At 51.6% G+C, this 10,950-nt stretch overlaps 1 long non-coding RNA gene across 1 annotated transcript in view; it reads left to right on the plus strand.

The window, feature by feature from the left end:
* LOC121292426 overlaps positions 1-10,950 on the plus strand; it is a 64,435-nt gene that overhangs the window by 52,085 nt on the left and 1,400 nt on the right. The gene's annotated exons all lie outside the window — the stretch shown is intronic.

Here is a 10,950-nt window from a genome sequence, read left to right on the forward strand (position 1 = left end):
CAGATGGAAACAGGTTTGTACTCAAAAGAGTTACATCTTAACACACCTTCCATTTAATGCTTGGCCTAAATAGCCAAGTGGTTATGGTACTGGGTTTGTAACCCCAAGATCAAGAGTTCAAATCTCACAATGGCAAACTATGAAACATGTAACTTCATCTGAAACAGATGGAAACAGGTTTGTACTCGAAAGAGTATCAAGAGTTCAAATCTCACAATGGCAAACAATGTAACTTCATCTGAAACAGATGGAAACGTGTTTGTACTCGAAAGAGTTACTTTATGCTTGTGCTTGGCCTAAATAGCCAAGTGGTTATGGTACTGGGTTTGTAACCCCAAGATCAAGAGTTCAAATCTCACCATGGCAAATTATGAAACAATGTAATTTTTTTTTTTTATGACCCCTTTAATCACATTTTGATTTAAAGTTTGTAAGTTTCCTTTAAACTTTGTTCTTGGTTTTACAGCTGACCTGAATTAGGGGCTGTGCCTGATTTATCCCAATTTTGTTGATTTGGTTTTCATTTAAAAGATTATCAAGAGTTCAAATCTCACAATGGCAAACTATGAAACAATGTAACTTCAGATGGAAATGGGTTTGTACTCGAAAGAGTTACATCTTCAAATAGTGCTTGGCCTAAATAGCCAAGTGGTTATGGTACTGGGTTTGTAACCCCAAGATCAAGAGTTCAAATCTCATAATGACAAACTATGAAACAATGTAAAAGATAACAAACAAATGCAATATGTATGGGTTACAAAAGAGCTTCCTCTGACTATTACCATGAATATATGTCTAAGAGCTCTTCTACCACCCTTGCTGTATAGAAATGTTTGCGAATTTCATTTGGCTTGGCCTAAATAGCCAAGTGGTTATGGTACTGGGTTTGTAACCCCAAGATCAAGAGTTCAAATCTCACAATGGCAAACTATGAAACAATATAACTTCATCTGAAACAGATGGAAACAGGTTTACTCAAAAAAAGAGTATCAAGAGTTCAAATCTCACAATGGCAAACTATGAAACAATGTAACTTCATCTGAAACAGATGGAAACAGGTTTACTCAAAAAGAGTATCAAGAGTTCATCTTCTTAACGATCTCGTGGAGGCAATTGTGGATTCAGTTGGTTTCCTGATACTGAGGAGAGAAGGTGTGTGGTGTTGGTGTTGCTGCTCCTCAGTGTTTCAACTGTTTCTGCTGTTGCCTTTGGGGTTGTTGCTTCTGCTGTGTGCTGCTGCTGCTTCTGCTGCTGCTCCTCCAGTGCTGCCAAAGGAGAGAGAGGGAGAGAAGAGAACAGTTGCTACTGTTGATACAGGACAGGAAGGCCAGGAGGCCAGGACTGAGTTAAAAAACAACATCCTAGGTGGGTGTCTGAACTGTGTATTTTTGTTTAAGGTGGGGGCAATTAAGAACTGTGTTTTTGTAGGGGGAGGCAAGAAGACTGCCAGAGGAGTTGGGGAAGGAAGAGAGGGAGGGTGTGTGTGTGTGCTGAAACCATCTTTCTGCCACCCCTCCCCCCAACCCAGCCCTTTTCCCAGTAAGGCCAGCAATAGCTGGTGAAGACATCGCCTCCCCCTGCCTGAAGAACATCAGGCCCCCACCCACCGTCCATCCACCATCGAGGACACCCACCAGGACATTTACCTCTTTCCCTCCTGTGCCTCCCTGTCTTTTACTCCTCTCCCTCCTCTCCTCTCCTGCCTAAAAGAGGGGAGGTTGTTTCTACCACTCTCCCCCACCCCCTTTCCTCCCTATATTTCTAAAAAAAAAGAAAAAAACAAAATGGCCAATCCTTCCCGGGGTGGGCGTGGCTCTGGCCCTAAGGCCAATTCACCATCACCTGTGGCCGGGCCCTCGAGGGCTAATGTGGAGGCGGTTTTGTCACCGGTGGCAGGGCCTCAAAAAAAGAAAACTTATGCGGGGGTGGTTGCTTCTGCGGCTCCAGCTGCTCCCGCTGCCCTGTCACCTTTCCGCCTCCTGACCAGGGCCCTTGGGGTAAAGAGCTATGCTCACCCTGAAATGACAATAGAGGCCTGTGTAAAGGCTATGGCTGGGGTCGTCGGCCCCTCAGCCATTGTCGCGGCCTCTAAAATGTATGGGAAGGCCATATTCTTCTTGAGGTCCGAGCGGGCGGTGCACCTCGCCCTGCAAAAAGGACTCACTGTGGGCGGGACTTTTCTGGCGGTGGACCCCCTTGAGGCCACCGCCCAGAGAATTATTATTTCGAACATCCCGCCTTTTCTATCCAGTGAGCTCCTCCTCCCCCACCTTAATAAATTGGGGGAGGTCAGGTCGGGGGTTGCACCAATCCCGCTCGGCCTCAAAGACTCGGCCCTCCGCCATGTGTACTCCTTCCGGCGCCAGGTATTTGTCCGCTTGGCCCAGGAGGAGTGCCTGGAGGGGGCCTTCGTTATCAATTTTGAGGGGACCGCCTATCGGGTCTTCTGGACCGTGGAGGGCGTGCGGTGCCATGCTTGTAAGGAGGCGGGGCACGTGAGGAAGAACTGCCCCGCCTCCAAGGCTACGAGCCCCACCCAAGCGGCCACGGCTGGCACCGCCCCTCCTCCCCCCGCCACCACTCCATCTCCCTCCCCGCAAGGGGAAGCGACGCCGGCGGCCACTGCCATCTCGGCTGCCGGTGAGGCGGGGGGAGAGCCCCCACGCCGTAAGAAGGCGCAGAGGAAGACCCGCAACCTGGAGGCGGCCCCTGAAACGCCCCAAAACCCCCAAACACCTGCAAGCACCGGCTCGGGGGAAAAGACAACATCCGGCCCCGGCGTCGTGTCCGCGTGTGCTCCCGGGCCTGTGGGTGCTAAGGCGCTGAGTGCTGGGCCCGGCGTCGTTTCTGTGCGTGCTCCCGGGGCCGGCGGGGAAAAGACGCGGGACCCCGAGCCGGGGTATCTAACACCCAAAACCCAGAGGGTGGAGTGTCCGGGAGGGCTGGACAAGGAGGAGGGGGCCTCGGAAATGGAGGTCTCCCTAGCCCCCAGCCTGACCCGGAAGAGACGTCACGCTTCGGAGGAGGAGGTGGGTGATGCCCAAACTGAAGAAGTTGGGTGTGTCCCTTCCCCCGATGAAGAGGTGGTGGCGTCTCCGCCAAGTAAAATCTCACCCTGTCCTCTGGGGGAACTCAAAACCCCTGCACCGACTCCCACCACTGTTACCCCTGTCAACCTGCTGCAGTCCCCTGAACAGGGCCCCTCGGGGGTCACTGAAGGCACCTCCCTTGAGGTGGTGCCCGACTCAGAGACCCTCGATACCCCCGAGGTACCTTCTGGCTCATCGGGGGACTGTAACTTTCAAAATTTAAAAAATGTCAACGGGTCATTGGGTGGCGGTGAGAAGGAAGGCCTTCCCGCTCCCTCCCAAACCTTAGCACCGGGCGTCCTAGTTTTGGGTCAGGAGCTTGTCCTGAGCTCCCCGGACGACCCGGTGCCGGGAGGAGAGCGGGCATCAGAACTGCCGCTGCCCTCTGACCCAAAACGTTTAGAGGAGACCAGAGAGGACCCCTCTGGCCTTGATCCTGGGGGTGGGATCGAGGTACAGGTGGGGCCAGCTGGCAGCTCCGAATCAGCCCCCGTACTCAATGCGGGGGAGGGATCGGAAGCTGGAGGCGACGACCTGGAGGAGGACAGGGTGTCCGTGGTGAGCGCTGGAGATTACGCTGAGTCGCTCTCAAGCGAGGCGGTGGATCCCCTGGTGCCCTCCACTGACTCCCCCCTCATCCCCCCAAGGGAACTCCGGGACTTTTTGGCGAGTCATCGCGGTCGCCGAGACAGGGTTCAGTTGGCCTTGGACCGGTGGCATTCTTTTCCGCTGGTGTTCTGGTCCACTCGCGAGGCTCTCAAGTCTCCTGAGTTGGATAGGAACGCGCGGCGGAGGGTCCAAACGTTTCTCGCTGGGCTCCTGAAGGAGAGGAAGGACTAAAAAGTCCTCTTCTTCTTTTTAATGACTTAAGGTGAAGATTTGATGTACCTTTGACAATGAAGACGACTATAGCCAGCCTCAACATCCGCGGCAGCAGGGCTGCACAGCGCAGGTTCCAGAACTTCTCGGTCCTCAGGGACGGGAAGTATGCGTTGTGCTTCCTGCAAGAAACCCATACCGTTCCGGGTGACGAAGCCACGTGGCTCCTGGAGTGGCGAGGGGGGGTCTACATGAGTCACCTAGCCTCCAATTTGGGCGGGGTGGCTATCTTGTTGGCCCCGCATTTTCAGCCGAAGATCTTGGGGGTCAAGGAGCCGTTGCCAGGCCGGTTGCTGCACCTGACTGTGCGTCTGGGGGGGGCGGTGCTTCACTTTGTGAATGTGTACGCTCCCCTGGGCACGCAGCAGCAAGCGAGCTTCTTTGAAGAAGTGTCCACTCATCTTGGCTCCATCGACGCTGGCGAGTGCATCGTCCTCGGGGGGGATTTCAATTGCACCCTCGGGGTCCGGGACCGTCACGGTACCCCACACTGCACGCGAGGTGTGAGTAAGTTGCGGGACCTGGTCAGGTCCTTCGACTTAGTGGACGTCTGGCGAAATCTCCATCCTGACTCTAGCGTGTTCACCTTTGTGTCACCTGGAGTCGGAGCGTCCAGACTCGACCGCCTTTACGTTTCGAAGGCGTACGTGTCCTGCGTTCCGGCTGCTTCTATACAGCAGGTTCCATGCACGGACCACCGTCTGGTGTGGGCGGAGCTCACTTCGTTCTGCGCTCGGACGGGGTCCGCGTACTGGCATTTTAATAACCTGTTGTTGGAAGACCAGCGGTTCCTGGACTCGTTCCGTCGCTTCTGGGCCGGCTGGAGAAGGAAGCGGGGAGGCTTCCCCTCCTTGAGGCTATGGTGGGACGTGGGCAAGACTCACGTCCGAGTTTTCTGTCAAGAGTACGCGAAGGGGTCGACAAAGAGACGCAAATCCTGGGTCGAGGAGTTGGAGAAGGAGGTGCTCGACCTGGAGGCACGTCTCCGTCAGCCCGACGCGGACCCGGCCCTGCGGTCGGTGTACGATGAGAAGAAGGGCGCGCTGCGGGACCTGCAACTGGTCGGGTCTCGGGGCGCGTTCGTGAGGTCGCGGATCTGTTTCCTTAAGGAGATGGACCGTGGCTCTCCCTTCTTCTACTCACTGGAAAAAAGGCACGGGGTCCGTAAGCAGCTCTTTACGCTGCTGGCCGACGACGGATCCCTTGTCTCGGATCCGGAGGGCATCAGGGCCATTGCCCGAGATTACTACACTGCCCTGTTCTCTCCGGATCCGTCCAGTGAGGAAGCTTGCAGAGTTTTGTGGGAGGACCTGCCGCAGGTCGGCCCGGAGTGCGCCGGAAAGCTCGACTCCCCTATAAGTCTGGGGGAGCTGACCGGCGCACTCGACGGTCTTTCTAGGGGCAAAACCCCGGGACTAGACGGGCTGACCGTGGAGTTCTTCAGGGCGTTCTGGGACGTCTTGGGGAGCGACTTCGCGGGGGTCCTGGGGGAGAGCATTGCTACCGGGGAGATGCCCCTTTCGTGGCGCAGGGCCGTGATTGCCCTGCTGCCGAAGAAGGGGGATCTCCGCCTTCTTAAAAACTGGCGCCCGGTCTCCCTCCTCAGCACGGACTACAAAATCTTCGCCCGAGCCATGTCTTCTCGGCTCGGCACCGTGCTGGACCACATGATCCACCCTGACCAGTCCTACACCGTCCCCGACCGAACCATTTATGATAACATCCATCTGGTCCGGGACATCATCCACCATTCCCAGAGGGCTGGTCTGTCGAGCGCCTTCCTGTCTCTTGATCAGGAGAAGGCGTTCGACAGGGTGGATCACGAATACTTACTCGGAACTCTGCGAGCTTTCGGGTTCGGGATGCATTTTGTCGCCCGGATCCGACTTCTGTACACCGCCGCGGAGTGTCTAGTGAAGGTTAACGGGTCCCTGACGGCGCCCCTTCGCTTTGGGAGAGGGGTACGTCAGGGCTGCCCCCTGTCTGGCCAGTTGTATTCTATTTGCGTGGAGCCTTTCCTGCGCCTCTTGCGGAGGAGGTTGTCGGGATTGGTTCTGCGCGGGCCGGGCATCGGGATGGTCCTTTCGGCTTACGCCGATGACGTGCTCCTTATGTTTAGTGACCCGGCTGACCTGCGGAGGATGCGCGAGTGCCTGGAGGTCTACTCTGCCGCTTCTTCTGCCAGGATCAACTGGGGTAAATGTTCTGGACTCCTGGTCGGTCAGTGGCAGATGGATCCCCTACCCGAGGAGCTCAGGCCTTTCACCTGGAGCAGGACCAGCCTCCTCTACCTGGGGGTCCATCTCTGCCCCGCTGAGGAATCCTGGCCGGCAAACTGGCAGGAACTGGAGACGAAAGTCACCGCTCGCCTGCGGCGCTGGACAGGACTGCTCCGAGTGCTATCTTACCGAGGTCGAGTTCTGGTCATAAACCAGCTGATCGCCGCCATGTTGTGGTATCGGCTGGTCACTTTGACCCCTCCCCCGGACTTTGTCACAAGAATCCAGAGATTGTTAGTCGACTTCTTCTGGGACAAAAGATTGCACTGGGTCGCTGCCGAGGTTCTGAGTCTCCCGCTTAGGGAGGGTGGTCAGGCGCTAGTGTGCCTACGCACACAGGTGGCGACTTTCCGCCTTCAGACCCTGTAGCGATACCTCTACGTCGAGCCTCCTCCTAGATGGTGTGCCCTGATGACGTATTTCTTCCGTCAGGTGCACGGCCTGAATTATGACGTGCAGCTCCTGTTTATAGAACAGCTGGGCCTCGGTGGCTCCTTGCAGGCGTTGCCCGTCTTTTACCAGGACCTGATCAAAGTCTGGAAAGTGGTCGCCTCGCGACGCAGCTCTCCCCTGTCAGGAGTAGCGGCTATCGTCAGAGAGCCGCTGCTCAGGAATCCGCCCCTCCGTCCTTTTCAGTGGTTGGCGGAGAGGAGGGCTGTGGCCGCAGGGGTGACCAGGATCGGGGACGTGCTGGGTGGCGGAGGACTGGGCTGGATGCTCCCGCAGGAGTTGGCGCGACGCGCGTCTGTGAGTGTCCAGGTCGCAGCCGATGCCATCCAAGACCTGAGAACGGTCGTGCTCGGACCCGACGTTATTTTGGGTCTTGAGGCGGCCCAGGTGCGCGGTTGTCTTCCGTCTGAGCGTTCCCCTGTTCGGACGGAATTCCACATTGGCCCCAAGCCCCGAACCCTCCCTCGGGTGCTGGTGCCCCACAATATGAGCCGCCTCGGGGACATGCCCTCTGTGCCTCTTGGCACGGCAAAGAGGAGCTTTTTGTATGGACTGCTGCTGCACACCTTCCATTTTCTCGCCCTTGTCCGGCGGCGGAGGCCCCCGATGGGAGGCCCTCTACGGAGGTGTCCTCCCCCTTTCTATCGGGGACCTGGGTTGGAGGGTGTTGCATGCAGCAGTCCCTTATAATAAGAGGATGCATTGGTTCACGGACTCTCAGGACACGTGCCCTTTTTGCGGTCTTGTGGAGTCCGTGGACCATGTATACATAGGGTGTTGTAGGCTGCACTCCCTTTTTAGTTATTTGAAAAACCTTTTATTGATGTTTTGTTTGCACTTCAGCCCCACGCTCCTGATCTATGGGCACCCGGTGCGGAAGGGGGTCGGGAAGGAGGAGGACCTCCTCGTGAACCTGCTCCTGGGCCTGGCCAAGTTGGCCATTAACAGGTCCAGGCAGCGGGCGATCGACGGGGGAGTCCCGCCCGATTGTTTGTCCCTCTTCCGTGGCTACGTTCGCTGCCGGATGTCCCTGGAGAAGGAGCACGCGGTGTCTGCTGGCACTCTCGAGGCCTTCCGTGCTCGGTGGGCACCGCGGGGACTGGGGTGTTTTGTTGACCCCTTTAATCACATTTTGATTTAAAGTTTGTAAGTTTCCTTTATACTTTGTTCTTGGTTTTACAGCTGACCTGAATTAGGGGCTGTGCCTGATTTATCCCAATTTTGTTGATTTGGTTTTCATTTAAAAGATTATCAAGAGTTCAAATCTCACAATGGCAAACTATGAAACAATGTAACTTCATCTGAATAGGAACAGATGGAAACATGTTTGTACTCAAAAGAGTTACTTTATCGCTTGGCCTAAATAGCCAAGTGGTTATGGTACTGGGTTTGTAATCCCAAGATCAAGAGTTCAAATCTCACAATGGCAAACCATGAAACAATGTAACTTCATCTGAATAGGAACAGATGGAAACATGTTTGTACTCAAAAGAGTTACTTTATGCTTGGCCTAAATAGCCAAGTGGTTATGGTACTGGGTTTGTAACCCCAAGATCAAGAGTTCAAATCTCACAATGGCAAACTATGAAACAATGTGACTTCATCTGAAACAGATGGAAACGGGTTTGTACTCGAAAGAGTTACTTTATGCTTGTGCTTGGCCTAAATAGCCAAGTGCTTATGGTACTGGGTTTGTAACCCCAAGATCAAGAGTTCAAATCTCACAATGGCAAACTATGAAACAATGTAACTTCATCTGAATAGGAACAGATGGAAATGTGTTTGTACTCGAAAGAGTTACTTTATGCTTGTGCTTGGCCTAAATAGCCAAGTGGTTATGGTACTGGGTTTGTAACCCCAAGATCAAGAGTTCAAATCTCACAATGGCAAACTATGAAACAATGTAACTTCATCTGAATAGGAACAGATGGAAACATGTTTGTACTCAAAAGAGTTACTTTATGCTTGGGGCTTGGCCTAAATAGCAAAGTGGTTATGGTACTGGGTTTGTAACCCCAAGATCTAGAGTTCAAATCTCACAATGGCAAACTATGAAACAATGTAACTTCATCTGAAACAGACGGAAACGGGTTTGTACTCGAAAGAATTACACAGCTAAGACAATGCTGACTGTGATACAGATCACTTCCTGGTGTGCACCAAGGTTAGAATGCAACCATTTACTCGAAAGAGTTACTTTATGCTTGGGCTTGGCCTAAATAGCCAAGTGGTTATGGTACTGGGTTTGTAACCCCAAGATCAAGAGTTCAAATCTCACAATGGGAAACAATGTAACTTCATCTGAAACAGATGGGAACGGGTTTGTACTTGAAAGAGTTACTTTATGCTTGGGCTTGGCCTAAATAGCCAAGTGGTTATGGTACTGGGTTTGTAACCCCAAGATCAAGAGTTCAAATCTCACAATGGCAAACTATGAAACAATGTAACTTTATCTGAATAGGAACAGATGGAAACATGTTTATACTTGAAAGGGTTACAAGACTTTTGCACTCGAGGCCTTCTGTGCTCGGTGGGCACCGTGGGGACTGGGGTGTTTTGTTGACCCCTTTAATCACATTTTGATTTAAAGTTTGTAAGGTTCCTTTAAACTTTGTCCTTGGTTTTACAGCTGACCTGAATTAGGGGCTGTGCCTGATTTATCCCAATTTTGTTGATTTGGTTTTCATTTAAAAGATTATCAAGAGTTCAAATCTCACAATGGCAAACTATGAAACAATGTAATTTCATCTGAAACAGATGGAAACGGGTTTGTACTCGAAAGAGTTAGAGTCTCATTCCTTCAGATATTGAGCTTGGCCTAAATAGCCAAGTGGTTATGGTACTGGGTTTGTAACCCCAAGATCAAGAGTTCAAATCTCACAATGGCAAACTATGAAACAATGTAACTTCATCTGAAACAGATGGAAACAGGTTTACTCAAAAAGAGTATCAAGAGTTCAAATCTCACAATAGCAAACTATGAAACTTCATCTGAATAGGAACAGATGGAAACGTGTTTGTACTCGAAAGAGTTACTAAAAAACATAGTGCCATCACCAGAAGTATAGGGCTTGGCCTAAATAGCCAAGTGGTTATGGTACTGGGTTTGTAACCCCAAGATCAAGAGTTCAAATCTCACAATGGCAAACTATGTAACTTCATCTGAAACAGATGGAAACAGGTTTGTACTCGAAAGAGTTACTTTATGCTTGGGCTTGGCCTAAATAGCCAAGTGGTTATGGTACTAGGTTTGTAACCCCAAGATCAAGAGTTCAAATCTCACAATGGCAAACTATCTAACTTCATCTGAAACAGATGGAAACGGGTTTGTACTCGAAAGAGTTAGATCTACTCGAAAGAGTTACTTTATGCTTGGTAGGACTCCAGCCAGTGGTGAGTTTTCCCCAATTCCCATTAACTTCAATTTTACTAAGGCGCGTTCAAGTCACATGCTGTTACATTCACCTCAGTTCATCCTCACCAATTTATTGCAGTTTTGTTAGGAGTGATCAGTAAAGAGTTTTTATGAATACCTAGTCCCATCTTAACTCCATCATTTGTAGTACTACTACCATGCTAAATGAGAGATTCAGAACACAGCAGTTCAAATAGCACTGCAGGCCATCAGCAGCAGAGGAATTGTACTCCATGATCTGGAACCTCCTGGTCTGGTATATCATCATCCAGCTAGAGGAGCAATGACCAACCCTGGTTCAATGAGGTGTGCATGCTAGTAGCAGGACAGGCATACCTTTAACAAAAATAGGTGGTAACCTGGTGAAGCTGCAGTACAAGACTACATGCATGCTGAAAAACAGAAGCAGTATGCTACAGTAACCATCTTCAGACAGACTGCTGCATGGATGATTTATCTATCCCTTCCTGTTCCTACTGTCAGATGATAGTATTCAGCCAATTTGAAATGACTGAGCACACTAAATACAGCAAAGGCTATGGGCCCTACCAATATCCCAGCTGTGGTTCTGAAGACTTGTGCTCTTAAACTAGTCAAACTGTTCCCATACAGGTCCAACACTAGCATCTACATAAAAAATGGAAATTTACCCAGGTATGCCGTCTATAAAAAGCAGAAAAAATCATAGCAGGCTAATTACTGCCCCAATCTCTGTGATGGAAGTTGCTATTGACTGCTGTTAAGTGGCACTTACTCATCAATGACCTGCTGAATTTGGGTTCCACCAGGCCTTATTGCAGCCTTTGGCCCAAACATGGACAAAAAAGCTGAAGTGAGA

This window comes from Carcharodon carcharias, chromosome 20 (assembly GCF_017639515.1).
Source record: "Carcharodon carcharias isolate sCarCar2 chromosome 20, sCarCar2.pri, whole genome shotgun sequence".
Lineage (NCBI taxonomy): Eukaryota > Metazoa > Chordata > Chondrichthyes > Lamniformes > Lamnidae > Carcharodon > Carcharodon carcharias.